The sequence below is a fragment of the Suncus etruscus genome, chromosome 18 (genome assembly GCF_024139225.1).
Source record: "Suncus etruscus isolate mSunEtr1 chromosome 18, mSunEtr1.pri.cur, whole genome shotgun sequence".
Taxonomy (NCBI): domain Eukaryota; kingdom Metazoa; phylum Chordata; class Mammalia; order Eulipotyphla; family Soricidae; genus Suncus; species Suncus etruscus.
In genome coordinates this window covers 12217533-12238823 of record NC_064865.1, presented here as the reverse complement: position 1 = coordinate 12238823, position 21291 = coordinate 12217533, and the positions used below count along the sequence as shown (strand labels likewise).

The 21291-nt window shown below is 34.1% G+C and overlaps 1 non-coding gene across 1 annotated transcript; it reads right to left on the bottom strand.

The window, feature by feature from the left end:
* Positions 1 to 11560: 11560 nt before the first annotated feature.
* On the bottom strand, positions 11561 to 11622 carry LOC125996823 (U7 small nuclear RNA). The gene has a single exon (XR_007491493.1). It is a non-coding gene; the product is annotated as a U7 small nuclear RNA (small nuclear RNA).
* Between the last annotated feature and the right edge of the window lie 9669 nt (positions 11623 to 21291).

Genomic DNA, 21291 nt, shown 5'->3' with positions numbered 1-21291 from the left:
GTCAATAGGAAAATATGTTTTTCTATAACAATTTTTTATAAATATTTGAATCATTATGAGTTAACATTGTTACAGAGTTGTTTTCTCTCTCTTTCTGTCCGACAATATCTTCTTTTCCCTTAGCCACTGTGATTTGCAATTTGCTATTGAAATGGTATCATGCAGATCACTTTACCTCCTTTCAGTACCGAGTTCTTTTATTTTTCAAAATAATTACTTTATTTAAACACTGTGCTTTATAAGGTTGTTTATTACATAGTAGGTATTTTATCTACAATTACAAAGTTGATCATGATTGAGTTTCCTTAATATAGTGTGTAACACTATTCATTATTGCATATTTTCCACTAACAATGTCCTTAGTTTTCCTCCTGCCATCTCTGCTGCTTTTCTCTATGGTGTTTTTTCTTTCTCTCTTTTCCTTTTTTTCATTTTAAATATTGTTGTTTGCAGTATTGTTAATGAAGAGGCACTTTGCATATCACTTTATCACTTTGAGCACTGAGTTCTTGTACAAATTAATCAAATTCTTTCTTTTTCTTTTTTTTATTTTTGGGTCACACCCATTGATGTTCAGGGCTTACTACTGGCTCTGCGCTTAGAAATTGCTCCTGGCTTGGGGACCATATAGGACACCAGAGAATCTAACCAAGGTCTGTCCTAGATCAGCCACATGCAAGGCAATCGCCCTACCACTGCGCCATCACTCTAGCCCCTGAACAATATTCTTAACTTAAATTTGATTAAAGTAATGTCCCAAATCAATTGTAGGGTTAAAGTAATATAATTGCACTTTCTTTGAGAAAAATTATATTGTGCGCTTTTTAAGGGCTATTCAATTCATATATGATGGTAGTAGTAGTAGTTGTATTTTTGATTTGTTAAATTAATTAAAGCAAAACAGCTCTACAACTAATTTTGATATCTGGCCACTAAGTTCCTATTTCTTTTAATGTTTTTTTTTTATCATGTTTAAGATTTAGTCAGCTCAGTTCATTCTGTTTCATGAAAAATTAAAAAATTTAGAAATATTAATTTAGTATCTATCCATTGATAGAAAATTATAATGGTATTTATGTTACTTATGATATGTAGATATTTTTTTATTTTTATTTATTTAATTTTTTGGGTTTTGGGCCACACCCAGCAGCGCTCAGAGGTTACTCCTGGCTCTATGCTCAGAAATCGCCCCTGGTAGGCATGTGGGACCATATGGGATGCTGGGATTCGAACCACTGACATTCTGCATGAAAGGCAAACACCCTACCTCCATGCTATCTCTCCGGCCCCGATATGTAGATATTTTATAAATTTATTTTTATGAATATACATCCCTTTAAAGAGCATCCCATTGCCAATAATATCCTTAGGCACTTTATTGAAATGTTTATCTATTTCTGACTTTTCACAGATTTTTATTTTTATTTTAACTTCATATATCTCCTATATATCTCCTGAATCTCAGCAATCTTTTTTTCCCTGGGCCACATTCTGTGAGATGAACAGGATTTAATTCTGGCTCTGGCCCAGGTATTGCTTCTGGTTAGGCTCAGGAAAATATAGATGCTGTAGAGGATTGAACCCAGGTTGGCAATACAGAAGGCAAGCAACTTATATGCTCTTTATTTCAGTCTAAGCTTTTCTGTTTCGATGGTTTTATTTCATTGAGAGGCTGATCACTAAATACTTGAATAAGTGAATGCATGAAATAAAATAAATTCTATTTTTTTTTAATTTTTATTTTGACCATATTGGCTTACAGATCCTTCACAGTAGTATTTTAGGTACATATTATCTGACTCAGGGGAATTCCCATCACCATATTTGTCCTCCCTCCACCCTCGTTCCCTTCCTGCAACCCATATCCCCCACCATCACCCCCCACCCCAGGCTGCTAGAGTAGGTGTTCCCCTCTGTGTCTAGCTTACTACTCGTGATCATATATCTGTTTGGTCCTGGTACCTTCCCTTGTTTCCCCCTCTATTTGAGAGGCAGAGCGAGATAGTTTGAGTTATGTGGTTTTGTTTGAAGGAAAGAAAAACAATAGAATGGGGTAAAAAAATCAAATAAGCTGAAAATGGGTGGAGTTCTTCTAGAGGCTTTCAACCTCAGTTTGAGAGAGGAAAGGAAAATAAATTTTATTCTTAAGGAGAATACTATAATCTCATAAAACTTATATATTTGTATACTGTCTAATTTTTTAATAATTTTTTTTTATTTTAGGGCCACATCTGGTGGCACTCAGGTTACTCCTAGCTCTACACTCAAAAATCACTACTGGCAGGGTTTGGAGACCATCTGGGATGCCAGGGATTGAACCTGGGTCCATCTCATGTCAGTTATGTATAAGGCAAATGCCCTACTGCTGTGCTATTTTTCCGGCCCTGTCTTTATTTAAAAAAAAATTAAAATTATTACTTTTTTCTGGTATTTTAAATTACCATTTGAATTAAAAACTAGAGGCCACTTTGCAATTTTGGAGTGCCAATATGACTTTAGATTTCAAACTTAGGGCTTTATATTTGGTGTACTTATTATACATTTTACAGTAACAGTTATCTTTCATACCCCAATATGATATTTTAAATAAAGAATTTATTTTTTAAAATAAAAAAATTCAGAAAACAACAAAGGTCTCCTTCAATTATTATGTGATTAGTTTTAATGTTAACACTTTTTGTGCTTCTTTGTGGAGGGGGATTGGGTCACACACAGTGTAGCTCAGCAGCTTCTCCTGGCTCTGAGCTCAGAAATTGCTCTTGGTATGCTCGGGGGACCATATGGGATGCTGGGATCAGTCCCTGGTTGGTCTTGTGAAAGGCAAATGCCCTACTGCTTTGCTATAGTTCTGGTCCCTATATTACTTTTAAATATAAAATATAGCAGCTTCTTTAAAAACACAAATAATTTGTGTTTTAAATTAGGAAAAATATTTTTTTCTACCCTATGTTTATTCCTATTTCCAGAGGAAAACTACTGTATGATATATACAGTTTTTGGGGATTTTTTCTGTGTGTACTTCTGTATGTGTTTAAGTGAGTTAACTACTTTTGTTTCTTATGCATTGAAAATATTTTCATATTAAATACCTTTTATATGTGATGTTTACAGTTGCTCAATTTTTTTTTTTTGGTTTTTGGGTCACACCCGGCAGTGCTCAGGGGTTATTCCTGGCTCCAGGCTCAGAAATTGCTCCTGGCAGGCACGGGGGACCATATGGGACGCTGGGATTTGAACCGATGACCTCCTGCATGAAAGGCAAACGTCTTCCCTCCATGCTATTTCTCCAGCCCCAGTTGCTCAATTTTTAATCTTATAGAATTAATTGTATTACGTAAAATTTGGACATTTTTATGATAATATTTGTGAGTTTTTAACCTCCTTTTTTAACTTTTGAATTTTGAGTCATACTCAGTGCAGCTCAGGACTTACTCCTGACTCTGCTCTCAGGGATCACTTCTGATGGGCACATGGGGTCATATGAAGAATTGTGCTGGGGATCTAACTCAGCTTGGTTACATGCAAGGCAAGCATCCTAAAAACCTCATCATAATGACTTCCTAAAATTAAAATTTCTGTGCTGAAGTTCATATAATGAGTGGGTGGTAGTTCTTAAAACATGCTATATTTAATGCTTATTTAGATTTATAAGTGTACGTATTTTATGCTCTATCTTGGCTATTGTGACTTTAAAATTTTAATTAATAGGTAGATAATTTTGATTTTATTTACCTATACGTAACAGGGTATTTCTATTCTTGCTCAAATCTCATATTTCTCTTGAGAACTACTGTTTCTTAAGGTTATCTGTAAAATTTGATCTTATTGGTTTAAGTGTTAAGGATAGTTACATTCTTTTTCTACAAGATGTTGCAAACAATTTTTTCTCAGTTCATTTGCCTTTTTATTGTGTTACAAGTTATTAATTTTATGTAGCTAAATCTGCTAAATCTCTTAGTTATAGAAGTTTTCCCTTTGGCATTATTCTTAGCTAGAACTTCTCCAACTCTAGGTCAGAGAGTCATCCATTTTTAAAGAACAATTCTTTAAGTTTTAATTTTTTACCTTTATTGTAAAGTTGCAAAAATCATATAGATTCTTTGTACACTGAATTCAAATCTATTTCTTATCTAACTATGGTATATTGTCAGAATGAATGCAGTGATATTGATCCTTTATTATTAAAATCAATTATACTTCATTTACACATCCTCAGTTTTAATATTCTTTCATCTTTCAGAATCCCAATCATAATACAGCATTATATTTCCTCATAAAAATTCTTGTTGGACGCTCTAGATGTGGCAACTTCATTTAATTCTCTTTTTAATTTGTTTAATTAAATACACTGATTTACAACATTACTTGGAGTTGAGTTTTAGACATACTGTGTTGGAACACCTACTCCACTAATGTCAACTTCCCTCTATCAGGTTTTCTTCCACTAACTCCCCTCCCCACCAAGCTTCCTTCTTGCAGGTACTTTCTTTTTCTTTTCTTTTGGTCTACACCCTGCTTTGCTCACTATGTGTGTCTTGGGTGCTTACTCCTCACTCTGCTAAGAATTGAAATCTGATCTGCCAAATACAAGGTAAATACCCTGTCCAAATTACTAAGTACTGAACATTCTTGAAAGGTACTTTTTTAACTTTGGTTGACTCAATTTGGATCTCCTGCTTTCAGTGTTGTTGGCTCGGTGGGTTGCACATACATTATAACACTCCCTACACCACTGATGTACATAAGGCCCCTGTCTCCTGCCCTCTTCCCTAGTTGCTTCTTGTCTGCTTCTTGACACCCTTCTAGATTTATTTTCCTTTCAGCCTTTCTCCTTATTCTGATATGAGCAAGTTATGCTTCTAATTAATACCTCACATTCCCTCATTCAGCTATTCTATATGCCACAGAGAAGTGAGATTATTCCGTGTTTATCTTACTTCACTTGGCTATCCTCTAATTCTGACTTACTTGCAGTGAAATGCAAGATTGTGTTGTTTAAAAAGAAAAAATATTGTGTTTTTTTTTTCTTGGCCAGAATTTATTGCATTTTATGTACATACCACTCTTTATAATCCACTTATACATCTTTGGACACTATAGAAGGGGTGGAAGGAATCTTCATCAAGATAGTAGCACCAATCTATAATAAACTCTTTAGGACAGTATCCTTTTTAATGATGTAAACCGAAACGATTTTCTTCTGAGATCAGGTATAAAGTAAGGCTGTTTCTTCTTTTACATAATACATAAACTAGAGGTTAGTATTGAGGTTAAAAAATAAATCAAGGGCATCAAAATTGGAAAAGAAGTCAAATTATCACTTTTTAGAGTTGACATAAGAAAACTTCAAGAAACAGTTAAATAGTATAGCAAAGTAGCCAGCTACAAACATACACATCATTTACATTCTTATTTGCAAATAATAAATCAGAGGGGCCGGAGAGATAGCATGGAGGTAAGGCTTTTGCCTTTCATGCAGGAGGTCATCAGTTCGAATCCCAGCATCCTATATGGTCCCCCATTCCTGCCAGGAGCAATTTCTGAGCACGGAGCCAGGAATAACCCCTGAGCACTGCTGGGTGTGACCCAAAAACCACACACACACACACACACACAAAAACAAACAAACAAACAAACAAAGCAAATAATAAATCAAAGCAGTAAGTTTTCCAAGTGCTGTCCCATTAAAAATGGTGTCCAAAGCATCAATTATCTAGTAAACAACTTAATTTTTTAGAATAATTTTATTATTTAAGCACTGTGGTTACAAAATGTTCATAATTGGGTTTCAGTCATAGAATGTATACCTCTTGTCACCAGTGCAATTTTCCCCACTACCAATGTTCCCCCCCCCCCATTTTCCTCCCCCACCCCAAACCCCTGCCTATCTTAGAAAGAGGCTTTTGGATGCCTCTGGATATTATTGCCATACTATTTTTTTTAATATCCCACAGATGAATGAGCCGTAGTAATCAACTTTAGAATACATATGATTTCTATATCATGAAAACTTTAAATCATGGTAAGAAAGATATTAAAGACTCTAAAGAATAGAAAAATATTCTTTACTCTTGGATTGGAAGAATCAATATTGTCAAAATGACCATCCTACCAAACTGTTATATAGATACAATGTAGTTTCCATTCAGATAAGACAAGAACTTAGAACTGTCAGTATAATAAAGTTTACCTTGAATCAGAAAAGACCTCAAATCAAAGCCATTTTGAAAAATAAGAAAGTGGTAGATATTTAATCTTTAATTTAAATCTATAACATAAAGCTATAAGGATCAAATCAACTTGGTTCTATAATAAGGATATGCTCTGTGATCAATGAGTCAGAATCAAATACCTAGAGACAAAGGAGCTAAGAGTATGAAATAGTCTTCAACAAATGATGCTGAGAAAATTTGATAACATATAAAATTAGGGCTAAAGCCATATCTCACACATTAATAGCACTTTTAGTTGATAAGTCAATTCAAGGTGAATCAAAGATTTTGAGATCTAAAAAGGACGTTGAGGAAAATATAGGCAAAAATCTCCAAGATTTTAATTTTGAAGGGTTCTTCAATAATGAGCTATTGACAAAGACAAACAGAATTCTTTAAAATAATGGGATTACTTAAAATTAAAGCATTTCTGACAGGCAAAAGAAACACCACCTAAAACTAAAAGACACATAATTTGATTGGGAGAAAATATTTACACTTAATACATCAGATACATGTTTAATATTCAGGATACATAAAGTATCAAAAATGAATTGGAAATTATCCACAGTCTCTAAGAAAATAAAATGGGAAGGGTAAATGAACTGATACTTCTCTGAGTAAGATGACCGATGGCTGATAGGTACATGCAAAAGTGCTCATCATCACTTATTATTAGAGAAATCCAAATAAGGACAACATTGAAATATTATTCCACACCAGTGAGATTGACACATCTCAAAAATACTGGAAGAAATCTGTGTTGATGTGGATATGGGGATAAAGGAACTCTACTTGGATTGCTTTATATTATAACATTGTTTTATATTATAACATGTGTTGGGTCCGCTCTCCCAGTCCATCCCAAGAACCAGAACACTCAAGATGAAATCAAGAGAAGAGCAATTTATTGAGAGTCACAAACCAGCATGCTGGGGTCAGCCAAGCAAGTTGGCGACACTGGCCCAACTTACATTCTTACTTTTATATCCAGTTCAAATAAATTTCAAATGGGCATGGTGACCCTTGTGGGGATTGACTACATATTACATCATAGCTTATAGGGCGCTAGGTGATTGGTCAGAAGACCTAACAAGGACTTGATGTTGATTACAAGCAGAATGTAAACAGAATGTTGGCCTGGGGGTAGTGGATGCAAAGATGCAAGGAGGATGTAAATAGGATATCTGTTCAGAGAGGAACTTGGATGAGGCAATAAAGATTAACTGCCCAGGTGGGCTTAAGCCTCCTGATAGTTTTGTGGTATTTGTGGTATTTCCTGGAATTTACTGCTTCATTTACAGTAAGGCCTACTGTATCACCTGAAGCCTGTCATGGCTGCAGTCTGGTCCTTTCACAGATAATACAGATATGCAGCCTGAGATGAGGACAATAAATTCAGCAGAACGGTGGAAGTTCATGATAGAACTGTGAAGAGATAGGATGTTTGTATGTTAGTCCCATATAATATATTGTATTAAACTTTTAAAGCAATTTCCCACAGACTTGGTTTTCTTTTTTTCCACATTGGAGAAACCTATTTTCTCTCTTGAGCACATAAATCTTCCTTTCTTCCTCTCACATATTTCTAAGAAAATTTCATTCAATGAAAGCTATCTTGCTTCACTTAAAATGAATTCTAAAAAATTCCCAATTCTTGATTTACCTGTGTATACATATTTAAATAGGAAGCACGACTGATGGCCTCAGTTCCTTAACTAAAGAACAATCCTCAAATAAAATAGACTTCATTAATTTGGGATTTATAATACTTAAAATAAAACTCCCCAGATTCAACCTTTCTGAGTTGGTAGTAAGATGATATTAGAAACACTGTAGATATGTCATGCAGTAACACTGTCTATAAAAGACTCAAGTCTGTGCAAATATTATTCAGCATATTTGATTACAAATTGTCAGGAACGGAGAGATAGCACAGCAGTAGGGCGTTTACCTTGGATGCAGCCGATCTAGGACTGATGGTGGTTCCAATCCCGGCATCCCATATGGTCCCCTGAGCCTGCCAACAGCGATTTCTGAGCACAGAACCTCGAGGAATCCCTGAGCACTGTCGCGTGTGACTCAAAAACCAAAAACCAAAGGAAAAAAACATTAAATTGTCTAAATTTTTAGCATTACTATATATATATATATATTATTGATTTACAGGTAAAATGTATTAAATATTAAAACAAAAAGAGAAACTCTTGTCCATAGTTGGTTGGGAATGTTATCTATGGAAAACAGTCGATTTCTCAATAAAGTAAGAATTGAGCTACCAGATGACCCAGAAGTACTACTTTTGGATATCTACACTAGGATACAAAACATTCATTAAAAGGACATATATTATTATTATTATTATTTTTACTTACATATCTATTTTTGGTCGATTTCTCTGTTTGGGTGTGGTTATTGAAGCTGTTGTCCCTAGTTATACCTATTTTTTTCTCTTCTTTTTTTTTTTTCTTTCTTTTTGGGCTATGTCATGTTTCTTATCTCAAGACCATGGCAGAGTTTTTTTCCTTTGTGTGTGTGTGTGTGTGTGTGTGTGTGTGTGTGTGTGTGTGTGTGTGTGTGTGTGGTGCTTATCATTATTGTTGGAGTCCTCACTGGATATTGGACACTTTTTTTTGTACTGATGGAATGTTTCATCTTCTTTTTCTTCTTCACCTCTCAAATCGATGATGAGAGTCTCTAGAAGGATTCCGCCCACTTTCAGAGTATTAGACTTTTACCCCAGTTTATTACTTTTCTCTTCTTCAAACAAAACCACGCAAATTGAACTAGCTAGTCCTGCCTCCCAATTAGAGGGGGAAATAAGGGAGGCACCTAGACCAATCAGGTGCAAGACTACTATGTAGTATGATAGGTACATAGGGGACCACATATTCTAGCAGCCCTGGGGGTGAGGGAAGAGGATACGGGAGATAGGACAAAAACAGAGGTGTAGGGAGGACAATTTGGTGATGGGAATCCCCCCTGATTTTATGTAAATATTTACCTAAAATATTATTCTCAACAATATGTAAGCCACTATGATCAAAATAAAAATTATATTTAAAAAAAGGACATATATACACCAGTATTCATTGCAGTACTGAGAACAATAACTAAGATATGAAATCAGTCACTTTTCTAAGAAGCCCTGGATCCTTTTATTGTAAAGTGAAATCAAGAGTTGTGTGCTAGATATATTAATTTTTGTTGTGGAGTTACTGTGTCTGGACCCTTTGATCTCATAAAGTAAGAAAATATATATTAACCTGTTTCTATATACAAATATATAAATTAATATGTATATATCACCTTGAGTTTTTTAAAGCTAAACACGAAATTAAATAGATACTTCCAAATATACCACAGTTAATAATTATCCTAGGTACCTGTTATCTATAAGTTAACTCACTCATAAAACCCTGGTTTCTACCATCCACTATTTATTTACTTATTCAGTCCCAGCATTTATGCATGGTGATTTCTGGTTGCTTTCCATTGTAATAACTTCCAACTATTGGAAGTTAAATTATTGGTTTAGTTCTTATAGTTATATTTGTTTTTAGTTTATGTTTTTTATTATTTCCAAAGTTACATGAGTACTTTCCCCACTTTTAGAGAAGTTATATCACACTTCTACAATATTGCTAGATAATTTCATAGTTTTAATAATTATGTTGTATCTTTGAGGAAGTCAATAGGGAACCACATTATGGTACTCAGTAAATTCTGGGGCCATAATTCTTCAGTTGATGCTATTGCCTGAGAATAGGGTCATAGCTTGGGATCTATGGACTAGAGATTACCAGAACCATCCTGGTGATGCTCAGTTGTCTCTAATGAACACATGCTGATATTTGGAAAAATGGTCTGACACTGGAGATTGAAGCTTATTAGGACATAGATAAAATAGACATACTTCCATATATTATCTCCCTGAATTCAATGTTTCACTGAATTTTCAGCTCTCTCTTTTAGAACCTGAGATGATCACTAATTTGCTTTTCCCATAGTTTTACTATCCCCATAAATTTATATGTCGAACAAATGTAGTTTTTTTTGATACAGGTTTCTTTCATTTAGGTAAGGAAAGTTGATATTGTATACATTCATTAATTATTCCTTTTTATTCACACATGTTTACAAGCAAAATTATTGTATCATTTTAGGTATAATATTTTATTATATAGTTAATTAGACATTTTTTGTGGATAGGATAATATATCTAAATTTAATGCAAATATTTCACTTTGTGTATAAGATTAATTAAAATAATTTCTGTGCACGAATTTGAAGTGTTTTATAAAAGAAAGTTCATGTGTGTGTGAACACAGAATTCTGATTTTCAAATTCCTTTTGTGTCTGTAATCTGGCATTTGTACTTCAGTACATTTTTTTAGAAAGAACTTTAAAAGCAGTGAGAAAATATTGCAAGATAAAACTGGAAGTGAATAACCAGGGATTTTAAAATTATCATATTATTTCTACCTAATTTCAAATATTTTTTTCTCTTTTTTTTTGTTTCCTACCCCTTTCTATACTTTCCAACCTTTCTAGTTTTTCTTAAAATCAAAGACCTGTTTTCTGGGCAGAACCTCTAGGACCAACATAGCATAGACTGTTTTATACTCTATCTGGATAAATACTTACTCGAATTGATCAATGCACATACTATGGTAAAGATAAATCAGGTTTCAAGAAAGTTATTTATTCTAAAAAATGAGATTTTTTAGCTAAGAGATAAAATTAACCTAAATGTCCAACAGCTGATGAGTGGATCATGAAGCTGTAGTACATATATACAATGGGATACTACCTCGCTGTAAGAAATGATTTATTCATTCAATTAATCAGCATGGATGAAACTAAAGAATATGTTAGATGAAGTAAGACAGAAGGATAAATACAAGATGATGTCACTTATATTTGCTATTTAAATCAACTACATGATGGAATGCAATGGTTTAAATAAGGGTTACCAAGAATGCTCTGGACCCCAGAGTATAATGAGGAGAAGGAAAGAAATAGAGAAGTGGGAAGACAGATGTGAAATGTCGGAGGGAAGGGGGTTAAGTGGATTCAGGTGCATTGGTGGTTGGTGTTAAGAAGGACAAAACTAAATATCCAAAAGGAGGCAACAACACTGAAATTATGAGACCCAAATTTACAACCAAGCTTTAAATGGTGCCTGTTAAAATACCATGCTGGACTGGGGAGGTATGGGATGGACTCTGGAAACATTGGTGGACAGAGATTAATACTAGTGTTGGGATTAGAGTTGAATCATTGCATGTCTAAAACTCAATAAAGGAATAACTTTGTAAATCGTGGTACTTTAATTTTTTTTTTTAGGGGGCCTTCTGGTGAAGACCAGAAGGCCTGCTGGACAAATTCTAAAAGAGCTGTAACACTTTAAATATTTTAAAGTGAAATCACAGAGAAAACAAATCCAATATTTTTTTTTTATCAAGTGTCATGCAAGATCACTTCCTATTTACTGGAATATAAAGTAAGAATTTGAACTTTTCTTTTTTGTTTATGAGAGGGAAATGTCAATATACTTCTTTTTCTCTCTTTTTATATTTTTCTCTTCTTTTATTAATATACTATTTATATACTTATATATATTTATATACATATATAAATATACTATTTATCTACTTAGTGTCAAGTAACTCTCAAGCGACTGAGGCATATTAACCCTCTCCTATGGGGAGGTTTTTAGTCTAGGATATAAAACGCTGATGAATAGGGCTTTAGTATTTGATACAACTTAAATGTAAGGATGTTACTTTCCTTAATTCCAGCCTCAGCACTGTTGTTTATTAGGGAAATGCTTTCCTTTTCCATTGTGGAATCTTAACAGCTAAGGTTACCTTGTCTTTGCATTTGTTTACTTCGGTGATGGCTCAAAAGACAGTCCAGATTCCACAAATGACAAATCATTACTGACTGTACAATGTAATTAAAAAGCACAAGCATTGATTAGTGATGAACTAAACCTGAGACCAAAAGTGAGCGACCCGGAATAGCTGGCAAAACTTCTCATCGGATCTGTCTGAAATGGAAGATGTTTGCCCCTGCAGGCATGGCGCAAGGCCCATTGTTCATTTCCATTAGAGATTCGAACTGAATTCGAACATGCCATTGATGTTGGCCTATTTATGAAAGGCTGTTGAAAGAGGTTTCAGAGCTAATTGAAAAGAGATGTTTCTGAACCCTAGTCATTTTAAACAATATAACTCCAAAATGGGTTTCGGTAGTTTGGCAATAGCTATATATTCATAATTTACACATGAAATTAAACAAATGATTTGGAAAGGAATGTCCCATTGTCACTTAGGAAGAGTTGTCTGTTTACAAAATATTAATTGGACAGTTGGCTGTTATTATAACAGTCTCTGCCCTCATCTCTCTTTAAATTTCATTATATTGTTTTCAGGGATGTCAATTGTAGCTGCCTGAAGGACTGTGTGTGTGTGAAGACAGAATGTAGATTAGAACAGTATGCTGTCAAGTACTGATCGGTTCAAAATTTTTGTCTTCGAGGAAAAAGGAATTTATCAAAACCTACTTTGCAAAAGCAAAATTAATAATAACCCAAAAAAACACATTAAGCATGCTTCCACAGGATTTTTTTTTAAGGTAGAATGTAATAGAATAAACTTGAGAATGAACTGAACCTCAACCACACTGAAAATTGAGTGAATTTATGTGAACAGAATATAAACATAATTATTAAAAAAAATGTCTCCCTCAGGCAGTTTTCAATCAAGATCTGAAAGCATTAGCAAACATTGATTTCTCCCATAACACTTGTACTTATTATTGGACCTGATTTTTGTCTATTCTTAAAGCAAAAATTGAGCTCTGATAACTGAAGGTTGTGTGGCCAAGTTTAGCTATGGCTCCTGGGTGGAAAAGCTGGGTTGATGTAAAGCTACTGTTCCTCAAAGCAGAGGGAGAATCAGGTTTATTGTTATTATCTCAATTATTATAATTAGTCTGTCTTTATTGTTTTAATGAGTTGTATTTGTTTATTTATTTGTTTGTTTTTAAATCAGAAAGACTGGTGACAAGCACTTACCAGGTGAGGCTTACCGTTGGTATTGAATCTGAAATATGACATATTAATTACTGGTCCCTGTTCTTGTATCGTTTCAAGCAAACAATTAGGTTTTAAAAGTTTAACTACTGAGGGGAATACTGAGTCTATATTTCTATGACTGATTGAAAAGGGAGTTTAAGGTTTAATTGCTGTGACATCAATTAGATTTCACCACACAGATAATTTAGTTATTTGAGTGACTGAAATAATTGGTATTAAAATGGTAAGCACAGTGATTTCATCTACAATTCTGACTCAGTTTTAGTTTAAGGAGAATTATATCCATTGCCTGGTAATTGTTTAGTCTGACAACAGAAAATATTGTCAATTATTCATGTAGTCATTTTGCAATAGCCATGAACATTTTCTGGCCTTGTCTGTTTCTTGATGTTCAGAGTGTTCAAGAGATTCTAGACTATCCAGAAAATCTGGGCCAGATAATGGAAATATAAGAGGACTGAGGGAGTTCTGAAAAATACCTTACCTCAAAAGAGTCAAAGGAAGCTTAGGAAAGTGAAGAGAATTTAAAAAAAAAAAAGAAAAGAAAAAGAAAAACCACAAGTAGAACCATGTTGGGGCTCTTCAGGAAATCCGGGACACAATAGCAATACTCAACCTGTTTGAACTGGTGGTTCAAAGCAGGGTCTGAAGGATGCAGCTTTTCTTGGGTTTTGGCCAGCATTCTTGGGACATCCCACAAGGTACTAAAAACTTCCAGATTATGTTTTGGGGTATTAGGAATAACCCAGCCCTTAGAAGCATTTTGAATACCATTTCTAGTTCAATGTATCTATTTAATGATTGAATACTCAATGTGAAATTTCCCATTATTAAACATACCTCTTAGAGCTAACTCCAGACTTCTCTTTAGGTTTGGTTTCAAGTAGATTTCCTGAAGATGTTCTTGAACTAAAGAACTTCAGTACAAGTGAGATATATGGATATATCTAAAAGTACTGGAAAGTAAATGGTTTGAAAGAAAAAATAGTTTCATTGAAGAGCCCCAAATAGAGAACTGGAGTTATGGGATTTCATATTTAGTGGTTGACTGTTTAGAAATAGAAGATCAAATGTATGGTATTTAACTGTGTTTATATGGTCGAGTTATCTTTTGTTGGATACCTTTGTTGATTCCATAGAAATAAGGACAGGGAAGTAAAGAAATTGAGATGGCAGGAGCAGTAATAAGATTCAGATAGAAGGTAACAGGGTTAAAGCTCATACACCTTGAGCTTATCAGTGAATGGATGTGTGATAGAGGCATAAATAAGTACATATGTAGCTTTTTATATAGATACACACATACAAATTCCAAAGCCAACAAAACTGCAAGCATGAAATCTTGTGAACTGCAATGACCATACTGAAAAAAAAATGTGCTTACCAAGAAAATAGACTGGAGGTGGGAGGGATACTGGTGACAATGATAGAGGGGCAGCCAACATGGTGATGGCATTGATATTAGAACATTATACTCCTCAAATGCAACTATATTTAACTATGTAAATCATGGTGCCTTAATATTTAAAAGAAAAGAAATAGTAGGAAATTAGCAATATATTTTAACAGGTCTGATGATGGTAGAGGTCCCTGGATGCCAGGGATGGGATCCAGTTCCATCCCTGGTCGGCCGCATGCAAGGCAAATACCCTACCACTGTGCTATTTCTCTGGCCCCAAAAATATTTAAAATTTTCCGTGAGAGAACTGAAGGAATTTTTTTATTTATAATTAGATATATTTTTAATCCCAGTATTTTATAATTTCCAACTGTTTCTGATACTGATTTTTTAAAAGCCACTTGATTTACAAGTACTACTTACTCAGACGGCCCTTATCCACTCCTATAGATACTTGGTTGTTGATTTTTTTTTTAAGTTTTTGGTTCACACCTGGCAGCATTCAGGGGTTACTCCTGGCTCTACATCAGAAGTCGCTCCTGGCAGGCTCGGGGGACGATATGGGATGCTGGAATTTGAACCACCATCCTGCATGCAAGGCAAATGCTCTACCTCCAGGGTATCTCTCTGGCCCTGGTTGTTGATTTTTTTAAATTAATTTTATAGCATTCTTAAAGTAAAAATTATGAATGGGTTTCTGAAGTTAAAACAAAAAGTGGGCTTCTGAAGTTGTTCTGAGGTTATCTGGGGTGCTTACTAGTGATTCTTGCTAGCACATTAGTGAATGCCAAGATGATGTAAAAGTTGTGAATGCTGTGTTGCTTAGCACTTGCAGTGGTGGAGATACCTGGGCTTCTAACACAAAACTGAGTAGTGCTGTGGGGATTAAGCGAGGGCTCCAGGGCTGTGCTTATTTTTTTTAAATATCTTTATTTCAGAACACTGATTATAAACATGTTTGTAGTTGGGTTATAGTTTTAAATAAAGAACACCCTCTTTCACCAGTGCCCCCCAACTCACCTCCCTCACCTTTTGCCTGCATTTGAGACAGGAATTTGATTTCTCTTAAATCCTCAAAGAATAAATACAAATGGCCAAAAGACACATGAAAAAATGCTCCACATCACTAATCACCAGGGAGATGCAAATCAAAACAATAATGAGGTACCATCTCATACCACAGAAACTGGACATATCACAAAAAAACAAGAACAATCAGTACTGGTTGGGGTGTGGGGAGAAAGAAACTCTAATTTACTGCTGGTGGGAATGGCATCTAGTCCAGCCTTTATGAAAAACAATATGGAGATTTATCAAAATACTGGAAACTGAGCTCCCATATGATTCAGCTGTACTAATCATAGGAATATATCATAGGGACACAAAAACACAACAAAAAATAGCTTCTACACACCTATATTCATTGCAGTGCTATTTTCAATAGCCAGAATCTAGAAACAACGAAGTTCCCCAACAGCAGATGAGTGGCTCAAGAAACTGGAACATATACACAATGGAATACTATGCAGCCATCAGAAAAACGTAGTCATGAAATTTCCTATACGTGGATGGACATGGAATCTATTATGCGGAGTGAAATAAGTCACAGAGAGAGAGAAACAGAATAGTATCACTCTTCTATGGGTTTTAAGAAAGATAAAAGACATTATTGGAATAATACACAGAGGTCTGGAAGGGTTGGCCCTCAATATGAAGCTTACCACAAAAAGTGGTGAGTGCAGTTAGAGAAATAACTACACGGACAACTATCATGACAATGGCAGTGAGTGAACCTTGTTCTTTTTTTTTGTTTTTGTTTTTGGACCACACCCTGTGACACTCAGGGTTTAGTTACTCCTGGCTATTTACTCAGAAATTGTTCCTGGCTTGGGGGACCATATGGGATGCCAGGTGATCGAACCAAAGTCTGTCATAGGTTAGCCGCATGCAAGGCAAACTCCTTATTGCTTGTGCCAATGCAGTTTTTTTTCTTTCTGTTTTTGCTAATAATTCATTTGTTTTCCCTTTGTGGTTTTACTTAAGCATTTTCTATGATTCAATTTACTCTTCTGTCAATCACAGTAACATTTTTTATATAAAAAACCTTTTGTATTTCTATAAAAACTTTTTTAGAGTTTGAAATGTACATTTACAACTAATATTTGCAGTACACATTTACAACTTTCATTATTCCCCTTTCACTAACTTTACCCTATTGCCTTCTATTGTGATGATTTCAGTGGTATGTAGCAGTGGTACTCTTACATTTGATTTTGATATTTTTTTTTTGGGTTTCTCGCCTGATTTCAGTGATCCCACAGTTTATTTAATATGCTCATACACACCTGCCTGTGCACCAGAGATGATACACTGTGTTATGGTGCAGGGGAACTCAGTAACATATACTGAAATTGTACTTGGGAAATGTCATAAACACCAAGGATTAAACTCATGCACTCATTTTCACAATCAAGCATTTTTAGGCACCTGATTTCAGGCTAACCCCTGAAATCTTCGAGTCTGCTTTAAAACACTACCACATTCCTTTTGAGAAAATACTAATACTTTATAATAGCAATTAATCTTTTTTTCTTGGGTCCCCAACCCCGAAGCCCCAGCAATATAATCTTTTAATTTCCCCCTTTTACCACTTGAGTCGTTGGTGTTATCTTACTTATTCATGAGTATTCACTCATATGTATGTATTTATTTAAAGTACTGTTGCATATCCTGTATATACATATTGACTTCAATGTCCCCTTTATTTATGAATAAAGACAGAAGTGTCCCTTTCTTGAAATGCCAGAGTCTCATTCTTGGGTGCTATGCTAACTTTTGTGCTCAGGGAATAGACAGACCATATTCACATGCAGGAGTAATTCATAAAAACAAGCCACATGACAAGCCTGATGTTACAGTGCCGTGGTCACAAATGAGTTGGCAGGGTAGAAAAACAACAACACTAACATTAATGAAGAGCTCAGCGAATATTTTCTTTCAAAGGGAATGCACATAAACAGAGATGAGGTAAGACAGAAGAGACCAAATTTATAAATATGGCTATCAAGGAGGCAGATTGGAGGCAGAGACATCTGAGATGTCTGAGAAAACTGAGACAGATGCCAGACTTGAAGATACTGTTGGTGGGAAGACATTTTTGTTTGCGGGATGGGTGTTAGAACATAGTAAGCCTAGAAATCAACTATAAGTGATATTTTAAATCATAATGCCTTGATAAAATATACTTTAAAATTAAAAAAATGACAAAAGTACACACTAACATTCAAATTCCACCTCAAACGCTTTTCTTTCACTAGTTTCCCCTTTCTGACTTCTACGTTCACATATCAATTTTTACAATATGTGTTCTTTTATGTTTTATTTTATCATCATTTTATAATATTTTTGCTTGTTATGAAAATAGTAAATTTTTGCTTTTACAATATCCCCGTACTGTTTGTAGCACCATTTGTTTTCCATTATAGTTTTGCTAATGTTTAAAATGAAACTAAATATTAGAAAATGGGAACTAATAAAAAAGTGTTATTTATTGAGAAAAAATATTGTTACTATTATCATTTTGAAAAACTTAACTCTTATGTCAAATAAGATTTGATCTTTACTGATTTTTGTCCTTTTTTTTTAAACTTAGATCCAAATTTCTAATTAACATTATTATTCTCTCTAAACAATTTTTAAAAATGATATTTTGTTTGCAAAGTAGGTCAGCTTGCAGTGATTATTTTTTTTTATATTTGAGAAAGATTAGCAAGGTTTTTAGTTATTAACTTTTGGGGGGAAAGGAGGTACTTACACCTAGCTATGTTCAGATTTATTCTTGACTCCTGCTCAGGGATCTCTCTTGAAGTTACTAAGGGGACCATTTGTGGTGCTGGGATGAACACTTGAATCAGTCTCATGCAAGCAAGACAAGTGTCCTGCCTGCTAGACTATCTCTCTGGCCTGAAAGTCAGTATTTTAATTCACTTTAAAAGGTTAATTTCACTGGCTATAAATTCAGATTGGTGTTTTATTCTACCATGTCAACACTGAATACTCCATCCTGCACTCTCCTTGCTTGATTAATATGAGGTTAAATACAAAATATATATTATTGTATGCCTCTATAGATAACTTGTTCTTCTCTTCTTGGCTGCTTTCAAGAAATCTTTCTCTTTGATACTGTGTAGTTTGAAATGATATGCTGGGTTGTAATTTTTTCTTATTTATTTTTACATATATCCAGCCATGTCAGTTAAACTTTAGATTTTCCTACACCTGCACTGGTTCCTATAGAACTTTCTCTTCTATGGCTTTTGATTTTCTGTATTTATCTATTAGTCCTTACAATTTTGGGCACAAAGATTTTCCTTAGCTTTCTTTTGAATGTATAAATAGTTAGGGTTTTGAAAAATAATTATTATTTTATCCTTCAAAAACATTTTAAGATGGAGAACATCCATGATCCTTTACATCCATGCTCCTTTATTGTGTAAACTAGAAGCCAAAAGTTACCTTCTATATATTGTAAATAAATTATTTTTGGCAGGGACACACTGGTAGTGCTTGAAGTTACTCCTAGCTCTGTGCCTAGGTATCCCTTCCCTTGGGATGGGGGGACCACATTTTATAGTGCTGGTGGGAAAAAAGCAAGCCCAGGTCAGCTAGATACAAGATGACTACTTTACTCTCTAGACTGTCACTTTATCCCAGCACCAGAAAACTAGTTTTCAAAAGCAAATAGTAAGGCTGTTTTTTCCATGAAATTTATTTGAATAATTTTTATTATTTAAAATATAATATTATTTTTATGCTTTAAATGACTCTTTTACCAATGGCCCAAAACTTAACAATTAATATTAAAGTGCATGCCCATTATTTTTTTGCTTATTTATATTTTTATTTAAGCACATGATTGCAAACATGTTTGTAGTTGGGTTCAGTCATAAAAAGAATACCTCTCTTTACCATTGCACCCTTCCTGCTACCAATGCCTCTCATCTCCCTCCTCCTGCAGCCTCTGCCTGTCTTCAAGACAGGCATTCTATTTCTTCCACTCACTATCATTGTCATGATAGTCTTTGGTGTAGTTATTTCTCTAACTGCACTCACCAATCTTTGTGGTAAGCTTCATATCATGGGCTGGTCTTTTCAAACCTCATCTCTATTGTCTCTGGGTATTATTACCATACTGTTTTTTATGTGTCTTAAATACTACAGATGAGTGAGACTATTCTGATGTCTCTCTCTCTTTCTCTCTCTCTCTTTCTTTCTCTCTTTCTCTCTCTCTCTCTAACTCATTTTATTCAACATAATAGTTTCCATGTCCATCCATGTATAGGAAAATTTCATAACTTCATTTTTCCTGACAGCTGCATAGTACTCTATTGTGTATATGTACCACAGTTTTTTTAGCTTGTTGTCAGGCATCTGGGGTGTTTCTAGATTCTGGTTATTGTAAATAGGGCTGCAATAAACATGGACATGCAGAGGCATGCCTGTTATTGACTATTAGCTTATATAGGTTTATTTTTTTTTGTGATTTCTTGAGACAATAAGTCAGACAACATCTGCCACAATAATATCTGTTTAAGTGGCTCATCATAAAAATACCAACACCACATTCTTCTGAAAGACAATTTTGATGAAAGCCATTGATTTTGCCATTTTTATTCATCTTGTAGTATGTCAGGACAGCCAGGTAAACTCTCTTATTTTTTCTCTTCTTGAAATGGCATCCAAAAAATAGTCTAGTACTACTCCAAAGTTTCAAAGCAGAATAAAGAGTGGACTTCTTTTGTACATTAATTGTACATTAATTTGCAAATTTTTTATAGAAAAGATCAACCTTTGCTAATTGGGGAGGAATTCCTTTCTTATCTTGAAGGAAGATAAAGATTTTGGCCTTTACATTTTCTATTGTATATTAGGGTTCATATTTGAGGGTCAAAGTCTTCCCATAGCAGTTTTCACAAAAATTTACATCTTGGTGGTAGATTGGAAAGGAAGAGTATTATCTTTAATCTGTATCACATTCATGTCATCTGAGAAGAAAAGTATTTTAGTTAAGTATGTCTAGAGAAGGTTAGCTTCCATAACTCTTGTCTTCATTGTTTTTTTTTTATTTATCAAAAATCACTTAGATTGTTTTTATTTCACTTATATACTCAGATTCTCTATAAGTAATTACCAATATATACTTACATAAATGTAAATTATTATAAATCCAATTTTATACAAGGTTACTATACAATCTATGGTAATTAATTTTATGTATACATGGTAATAATTTCATGTATGCCTTTATCATTTTCTAAAATATGCCTTAAAATATGGAGATTTCTTCATACCAATACACAAAGCTTTCTCTTTCTTTTTGTAGAATTGCCTAGTATTAAATTTCATTATGTTTTTCAATAGTGTTTATTTAATCAGATCCCTATTGGTTGACAATTTAAATACGTCAATTTAAATACATCAACTTCTACCAATAATCTTGTATAAATGTAATTTTAATCTGTGTTTGTAAAAAATATGATTAAAATCAAGGTGCTGTAATAACAGGGAATTATATT